Genomic DNA, 9,935 nt, shown 5'->3' with positions numbered 1-9,935 from the left:
GAAATTGATGCAAAAAATTGACGAAAGAAAACCTTTTGTGACGCTGCCGTGGTGAGTGGTACTTGGCTCAAGCAAGTGCAGTAAGGCGGCCTCTCTGTGTGGTGCAAGTGTGGTGGTGACTCCGTTTGTGTGGAGATTTGGTGATGCGTGATGAGGTGTCTTTGAGTGCGGTGAAGTTGATGAGAGTTGGCTCTTATGTTGACTTAAGCAACATAAATATAGTATGAGAACAGGACAAGAATCAAATGTACTGACTGGGTTATTGCCACCTCATTTATTAACTCTAACTCCAGTACCGCGAGAAATACTGAATCTTCTGTTGCTAAATACACGAAGAATTATAACCTTAATATCACTGATAAAATTTTTAGATAATTCTCCTTCTTGTCCACATAATAAGTTTTTGATACGCTTGTTGTCTGTCTTGGACAATCATGTGTTTATCAAATGGCTTCCTAGCTACGTCTCTTCGTTGTATATCAACTGACTTATATTTCTTTCTTGTATCTCTCCTGATGTGATTATTAAACGACAGTGCACTTGGGGACTTATCGTGTTTCACTTTACCCGTGGACCCATAGGGGAGGATGAACAACTGGGTTGGCTGTGGACCAGTTGCCTCAATCAGGACTCGAACCTATACGCTCGACCCCGGGTGGCACGTGAATGCAGTATGGCCAACAACGCTAACCGCCGCAATTCAAATTCAGTGTCCCCTGTTATCTAATTAACTAAGTATTTAGACTCTGAATAATACGTTCCTTGGAGAGTGTAAGGCAGGTCGGGAACCCTGCTGACCTTCGTGGGAGGCTGCGGTAGTGGGTTCTGGGGTCGATCGAGGAAACGGTTTAGGGAAGCCCTGAGCTCCCTGGACTCACGACACCATGCTGTTCCTCACAAGGACGGGGTCTCCACCACTTCCAAAATCCTCAAGACAAACTTTTCACTCGATGGAGAGGCCCTGTACCACACTTTTTACTCTACACAAGGCCACCATACGACCATTACATCACATACGAAGACCCGACACTATTTTCAGCATGTGTAAGGGCCGCACACCATACCTTTGACTCGAAGGATAGTCTTTGTACCACACTTTGTATTATATCCAAGATCCCTACACTTCCACTTGACTGTGCATAAACAACCCCCCACCTCCTCCACGCCACACTTTTCACTCCATCCATGGGCTCCACGCCAAACTTCATTACATCTAAGGACCCTCCACGATACAACTGCCGCATCCAATGGCCCCACGCCACACTTTTCATATTCGTGGGTCCAGCCCTGCACTGTTCCTTCATCAGATCCTCACCAGAAGCTACGAAGATGTCTGAAACATGAAGATATGACCCTGTGGTTATAAGACTTACACGCAACTCTGGAAGAGATGCGTTCCTCATGCATTCATTCCCCAGCCATGCTAACAATGGCATCATAAATCTTATAGTTACAATGATGATTACTGGCCACCAAATGTTCAAATTTTACTTGTATGGATTCTAACTGATCAACCTACGTTACTCTTCGGCATTACTTATGTGAACATGCATATCAATGAGGCTTCCATAAACAAATGCTTAACCTTCTCCTCTTTTCTCAAGTTTCTATTGAATCTACATCCAGATATCGACCTCGTTGTTACGTACAATGGGCGCCCAAGTTATAAAAAAGTCCAACGAGATTGATGAACAGCTGGGGTTGTCCGTGAACCACTTACCATCGCCCCCGGGGACTCGAACACAGGCACTTGAGATTCGTAAGTTGTGGCGATAACCATAGCACTAGTTTGGTACTGGAGGTGAATAGGTCGTAGCTCAGGCGAAAAGCAAAGTAGCGCCCATAGCTAACAAAGTATTTCAAGGAAGAAATCTGTTTGTATGTTACAAGGCCAACATGACGGAACCAGAGATGAATACAACTCATCATACACCTGCATGGCGACGACCTGCCCATCATGCTCTGACTCAGTCATGCACCATGACACACCAGATGTCTATTTTGTGCATGCTTGTGTTTCCCTTTGAACTTCTACGACTACTATAATCACTAGATGTGTATGGTTAACAAAACAAATATGGAGTAATATAGGTAATGAATGATAGTATGATCAATAATTTCAACAGTAATGATAAATATTGATACTTATTTTCATGTGTATTAGAAAAAGATAAATGCACGGCGTCTATATGCATACGCGGTGTTTAGATAATGTGTTACTTGGCGTGATAATTCATTTACTCAAGTTATCATCTAAACCTGCATTAAGCACAGCGACACAAGAGCTGTTCAGTCAGCCACATCAGCAAGTGACTGAAACCCGTCTTGCAGCGCAGGCTTCATCCTCATCTGAACCAGCTACCCAACGTTATGAACCTACGTGAACCTCGACTCGACCCGCGAGAGATCTACAGAAACCCAAGCAAATCTTAACTCGACCTGCGAGTCAAGATGAACCTCAAGTGAACCTCGACTCAACTTGCAGATGAACCTTGAATCGAGGTGGAAAAGAAGAGAAGCCCAAGTGAACTTCGTTTTGACCTACCAAAGCACAGCGTGAACCCATGCGAACCCTGAACTCTGAAGCTCCACTGTGACACAGTATATCTTCTGTTCTATATATATATATATATATATATATATATATATATATATATATATATATATATATATATATATATATATATATATATATTTTTTTTTTTTTCTTTTTTTTTTCATACTATTCGCTATCTCCCGCGTTGGCAAGGTAGCGTTAAGAACAGAGGACTGAGCCTTTGGGGGAATATCCTTACTTGGCCCCCTTCTCTGTTCCTCCTTTTGGGAAATAAAAACGAAGGGGGAGGATTTCCAGCCCTCCACTTCCTCCCCTTTTAGTCGCCTTACCATGTAATTTTTCTGTACATGTGGCGCGACATGTTTCGTGGAGACAAACCACCTCATCAGGTAAAAGTACATAACAAATTTATCTAAATCCCATCACACTTGATTCCCGCCGTCCAACACCAATCTTTATAGACCAAGCTCTGTCTGTTTTGTCTGGCTGAAACCGTTGTAAGGGAGAGTGATCAAGGAGGGTCAGGTGGCGGGGGTTGACCTGGGTAGCTGGGTGTGTCTTGAACTTTTTTTTATGGTTTCAAATTTGTCAATTTTCTCATAATGATTTGATTAATGCTAGAATGGGTTTTAAAACTGGTTGGGGACAAATCAAAAATTCTTAGTATTAGCAGTTAAGACAGATTCAATGACGTTGCGTGTGGCATAATCAGCAGAGGGGTACAGAATATCGGGATTTTCAAGATCTATGGTGTGATCATTTTCATGGCAGTGTTTAGCGATCTCATGTTTGTGGTCATCCTTCCGTAGTGAATGTTGATGCCAATAACACCTCTCCGTTACAGTTTTACCTGTCTGGCCTACATAAGTATATTTACATGCCTTGCATTTGACGGCGTAAACACTCCTAATTGTTGCATGATTTGGTCTATTATTTATTAAGGTCTTGCTGATGGTGTTATTGTACTGGAAACCATCATTACAAGCACTGCTTTTTAAAGCATGGCTTAGATTAGGTAAGTTGGGGGAATAGGGCAACACTAAACATTTAGACTTATCCTTATTTGTCACATTTTTGTTACGAGAAGCATAAAATTCTTCCTAGCTTTCTAGTAAGATATGTTCAAAAACCAATTGGGATAATGTAACTGCCTAAAGATGCGTCTTATATGACTATATTCATCGACTAGGCCTATGGAATCACTGATCTGTAGTGCTCTTAAAAACATAGCCATAACTACACAGATTTCCATATTAGAATCATGTACTGAGAAACAATGAATATAACTCTCAGAGTTGGTAGGTTTCCTGTAGATTTTAAAGAACAAATGATCAGATTCTCTATCTATCAACACATCTAGAAAAGGCAGAGTGGCATCAACACTCGTGGTTGTGAGGATGGTAATGGTGGCAGTGAATGACTGTCCACCACGCGACCTGGGCCTGTCCCCCTCTCTCATCACCATCCACCTTACTCCTCTAACCCTCATCTCTGCCCACTTGACCACCCCTCCATTTGTCAGGGATATCTCTGTGCCCTCGTCAACCCCTGGGTTGTTCTTGAACCTCTAGGATCCTACTTCATCCTTCGGCTACTCCGTCAACTCCTAGGTCGTCCTTGAGCCCCGTGGATCTTCCTTCATCCTCCAGGTCCTTCTTCAACCTGTGGTTCTTCCTTGAACTCCCAGGGTTCTCTTTGTAACCCGGGTCCTCCTTACATCTCAAACCCTCGAGGGCCCCGTAATCCCCCCCCCCACTACCCAGGGGGCCTCCGTAATCCCCCCACCGGGTCCACTGATTCGCCCTACACCCTTAAGGTCCTCTGTAATCCACCTTCTCCCTAGGTGCTCCGTAATCTCCCCGTCCCATAAAGTCCCCTATAATCCCCCATCCATAGGATCCTCCGCAATCCCCTCAACTTAAAGGCCCACTGTAATCCCCTTACCGTAGGATCCATTGTAATCTCCCATCACTAGGGTTCTCTGTAATCCTTCCACCACAAGGACCCTCCGTCATCCCCCATCACATGATCCTCCGTAATCTCCCACCCTTAAGGTCCTCTGTAATCTCCCCACCCCAGGAGCCCTTGGAAATCCAACCACCACAGGATCCTTCGTAACCCCCTACCCTCAAGGTGTTCTGTAATCCCCCAACCCCAGGGTCCTCCGTAATCCCCCATCACAGGGTCCTCCGTAATCCCCCACTCCCAGGGTTCTCTGTAATCCCGCTACCCTCCACCTTCCTCCGCTCTGTAACTCATCATAACCTCATCATGAGGTTCAACTGTCATGGATAACATTCATCTGATGTTATGATTATTATTCGTAAATATATTCGGTTCAATTTATTCTCCTGTGAAGACAGAGTCCAGGTGGGTATGGTAAGAAGAGATGTGATCTGTGACAGAGAACGGGACCATAGCCAAACCAAAAGGCCCATTGATCACGACGGTACGACGGTAGTACGACCCTTGAGCATGATGGTACGATCCTTGAGGACGACGGGACGATCCTTGAGCTCGATAGTATGGCCCTTAAGAACGACGGTAAGACCGTTGACCACAACATTACGTCCCCTGTCTATGACAGCGTGACCTTTAATCTGACATCTTAAAGGTCCGGTCAAAGTGTTGATCCGTCGTGCCCATGGGTCGTACCACCATGGTTGCTGGTCGTACCGTCGTGTTTAAGTAAAGAGAAATTACATCTGACGTAAACTCTACAAACTGTATAAGGTTTACGTCATACGACCCCAACAATACGAGACCCCAACATCCTATGTTTTCAAAGAACACTAGACAACCAACCAGAGCCTGGTTCCCCCGTACGACCCTGTCCACCCGACACTGGAGGCCCTTGAGACCGGCCCTCTCGTACACCCCTACCGTCTGCCACAGCAGGTTTCCCAAGTTGACATTTTCGCAGAACACCTGACACTTCCACACAAGAAGGTTTTGGGGCTGACCCGACCACAAGGGTCTGGAAAGGCTCTGAAAAACGTGCCATCAACACCGACCTGGCAAAGAGTAATTACCAGAAGGAATACTCAAACAGAAGAGCAAAAACCACAATGGTATCTCCTTACAATATGTTTAAGCAGGAAAGGGCCACACACACGCACACACACACACGCACACACACACACACACACACACACACACACACACACATACGCAGACACACACACACACACACACACACACACACACACACACACATACGCAGACACACACACACACACATACACATACTCATACTCACACACACACATACACACACACAGACACACACACACACATACACACACACACAGACACACACACACACACACGCTGAGGACACCCACCTGTAAGATCTCTCTCCAAGTACAGTCCAGGAAGGTAAATGATTACACACGATTACACAAAAGAAGAGCAGAGTGTGTGATTACTATAAGCGATTACTATTTGTGTGTTGAGTGTGAGTGAGTTTAACACTCGCGTGTGTGGGAGGGTGTGATATACCCGTCTGTTTATGACGGTTCAGGATCCCAGCGTTGGCAGTTACGTCTCTGTGATCATCATTTACTGAGTTACCGTCATGCTCAAGAGTCGTACCGTCATGCTCAAGAGTCGTACCGTCATGCTCAAGAGTCGTACCGTCATGCTCAAGAGTCGTACCGTCATGCTCAAGAGTCGTACCGTCATGCTCAAGAGTCGTACCGTCATGCTCAAGAGTCGTACCGTCATGCTCAAGAGTCGTACCGTCATGCTCAAGAGTCGTACCGTCATGCTCAAGAGTCGTACCGTCATGCTCAAGAGTCGTACCGTCATGCTCAAGAGTCGTACCGTCATGCTCAAGAGTCGTACCGTCATGCTCAAGAGTCGTACCGTCATGCTCAAGAGTCGTACCGTCATGCTCAAGAGTCGTACCGTCATGCTCAAGAGTCGTACCGTCATGCTCAAGAGTCGTACCGTCATGCTCAAGAGTCGTACCGTCATGCTCAAGAGTCGTACCGTCATGCTCAAGAGTCGTACCGTCATGCTCAAGAGTCGTACCGTCATGCTCAAGAGTCGTACCGTCATGCTCAAGAGTCGTACCGTCATGCTCAAGAGTCGTACCGTCATGCTCAAGAGTCGTACCGTCATGCTCAAGAGTCGTACCGTCATGCTCAAGAGTCGTACCGTCATGCTCAAGAGTCGTACCGTCATGCTCAAGAGTCGTACCGTCATGCTCAAGAGTCGTACCGTCATGCTCAAGAGTCGTACCGTCATGCTCAAGAGTCGTACCGTCATGCTCAAGAGTCGTACCGTCATGCTCAAGAGTCGTACCGTCATGCTCAAGAGTCGTACCGTCATGCTCAAGAGTCGTACCGTCATGCTCAAGAGTCGTACCGTCATGCTCAAGAGTCGTACCGTCATGCTCAAGAGTCGTACCGTCATGCTCAAGAGTCGTACCGTCATGCTCAAGAGTCGTACCGTCATGCTCAAGAGTCGTACCGTCATGCTCAAGAGTCGTACCGTCATGCTCAAGAGTCGTACCGTCATGCTCAAGAGTCGTACCGTCATGCTCAAGAGTCGTACCGTCATGCTCAAGAGTCGTACCGTCATGCTCAAGAGTCGTACCGTCATGCTCAAGAGTCGTACCGTCATGCTCAAGAGTCGTACCGTCATGCTCAAGAGTCGTACCGTCATGCTCAAGAGTCGTACCGTCATGCTCAAGAGTCGTACCGTCATGCTCAAGAGTCGTACCGTCATGCTCAAGAGTCGTACCGTCATGCTCAAGAGTCGTACCGTCATGCTCAAGAGTCGTACCGTCATGCTCAAGAGTCGTACCGTCATGCTCAAGAGTCGTACCGTCATGCTCAAGAGTCGTACCGTCATGCTCAAGAGTCGTACCGTCATGCTCAAGAGTCGTACCGTCATGCTCAAGAGTCGTACCGTCATGCTCAAGAGTCGTACCGTCATGCTCAAGAGTCGTACCGTCATGCTCAAGAGTCGTACCGTCATGCTCAAGAGTCGTACCGTCATGCTCAAGAGTCGTACCGTCATGCTCAAGAGTCGTACCGTCATGCTCAAGAGTCGTACCGTCATGCTCAAGAGTCGTACCGTCATGCTCAAGAGTCGTACCGTCATGCTCAAGAGTCGTACCGTCATGCTCAAGAGTCGTACCGTCATGCTCAAGAGTCGTACCGTCATGCTCAAGAGTCGTACCGTCATGCTCAAGAGTCGTACCGTCATGCTCAAGAGTCGTACCGTCATGCTCAAGAGTCGTACCGTCATGCTCAAGAGTCGTACCGTCATGCTCAAGAGTCGTACCGTCATGCTCAAGAGTCGTACCGTCATGCTCAAGAGTCGTACCGTCATGCTCAAGAGTCGTACCGTCATGCTCAAGAGTCGTACCGTCATGCTCAAGAGTCGTACCGTCATGCTCAAGAGTCGTACCGTCATGCTCAAGAGTCGTACCGTCATGCTCAAGAGTCGTACCGTCATGCTCAAGAGTCGTACCGTCATGCTCAAGAGTCGTACCGTCATGCTCAAGAGTCGTACCGTCATGCTCAAGAGTCGTACCGTCATGCTCAAGAGTCGTACCGTCATGCTCAAGAGTCGTACCGTCATGCTCAAGAGTCGTACCGTCATGCTCAAGAGTCGTACCGTCATGCTCAAGAGTCGTACCGTCATGCTCAAGAGTCGTACCGTCATGCTCAAGAGTCGTACCGTCATGCTCAAGAGTCGTACCGTCATGCTCAAGAGTCGTACCGTCATGCTCAAGAGTCGTACCGTCATGCTCAAGAGTCGTACCGTCATGCTCAAGAGTCGTACCGTCATGCTCAAGAGTCGTACCGTCATGCTCAAGAGTCGTACCGTCATGCTCAAGAGTCGTACCGTCATGCTCAAGAGTCGTACCGTCATGCTCAAGAGTCGTACCGTCATGCTCAAGAGTCGTACCGTCATGCTCAAGAGTCGTACCGTCATGCTCAAGAGTCGTACCGTCATGCTCAAGAGTCGTACCGTCATGCTCAAGAGTCGTACCGTCATGCTCAAGAGTCGTACCGTCATGCTCAAGAGTCGTACCGTCATGCTCAAGAGTCGTACCGTCATGCTCAAGAGTCGTACCGTCATGCTCAAGAGTCGTACCGTCATGCTCAAGAGTCGTACCGTCATGCTCAAGAGTCGTACCGTCATGCTCAAGAGTCGTACCGTCATGCTCAAGAGTCGTACCGTCATGCTCAAGAGTCGTACCGTCATGCTCAAGAGTCGTACCGTCATGCTCAAGAGTCGTACCGTCATGCTCAAGAGTCGTACCGTCATGCTCAAGAGTCGTACCGTCATGCTCAAGAGTCGTACCGTCATGCTCAAGAGTCGTACCGTCATGCTCAAGAGTCGTACCGTCATGCTCAAGAGTCGTACCGTCATGCTCAAGAGTCGTACCGTCATGCTCAAGAGTCGTACCGTCATGCTCAAGAGTCGTACCGTCATGCTCAAGAGTCGTACCGTCATGCTCAAGAGTCGTACCGTCATGCTCAAGAGTCGTACCGTCATGCTCAAGAGTCGTACCGTCATGCTCAAGAGTCGTACCGTCATGCTCAAGAGTCGTACCGTCATGCTCAAGAGTCGTACCGTCATGCTCAAGAGTCGTACCGTCATGCTCAAGAGTCGTACCGTCATGCTCAAGAGTCGTACCGTCATGCTCAAGAGTCGTACCGTCATGCTCAAGAGTCGTACCGTCATGCTCAAGAGTCGTACCGTCATGCTCAAGAGTCGTACCGTCATGCTCAAGAGTCGTACCGTCATGCTCAAGAGTCGTACCGTCATGCTCAAGAGTCGTACCGTCATGCTCAAGAGTCGTACCGTCATGCTCAAGAGTCGTACCGTCATGCTCAAGAGTCGTACCGTCATGCTCAAGAGTCGTACCGTCATGCTCAAGAGTCGTACCGTCATGCTCAAGAGTCGTACCGTCATGCTCAAGAGTCGTACCGTCATGCTCAAGAGTCGTACCGTCATGCTCAAGAGTCGTACCGTCATGCTCAAGAGTCGTACCGTCATGCTCAAGAGTCGTACCGTCATGCTCAAGAGTCGTACCGTCATGCTCAAGAGTCGTACCGTCATGCTCAAGAGTCGTACCGTCATGCTCAAGAGTCGTACCGCCAAGCTCAAGAGTCGTACCGTCATGCTCAAGAGTCGTACCGTCATGCTCAAGAGTCGTACCGTCATGCTCAAGAGTCGTACCGTCATGCTCAAGAGTCGTACCGTCATGCTCAAGAGTCGTACCGTCCTGCTCAAGGGTTGTATTCTCATGCACAGGGATCGTACCGTAGCGCCCAAAGAAGTTAGATATCATGTTGATAATGCGTACAGCTCATATCAATATCCATCAACGGCGGAACACTCATGACGATAT

This window comes from Panulirus ornatus, chromosome 19 (assembly GCF_036320965.1).
Source record: "Panulirus ornatus isolate Po-2019 chromosome 19, ASM3632096v1, whole genome shotgun sequence".
NCBI classification, from domain to species: domain Eukaryota; kingdom Metazoa; phylum Arthropoda; class Malacostraca; order Decapoda; family Palinuridae; genus Panulirus; species Panulirus ornatus.
Note: the sequence above shows the minus strand (reverse complement) of the source record.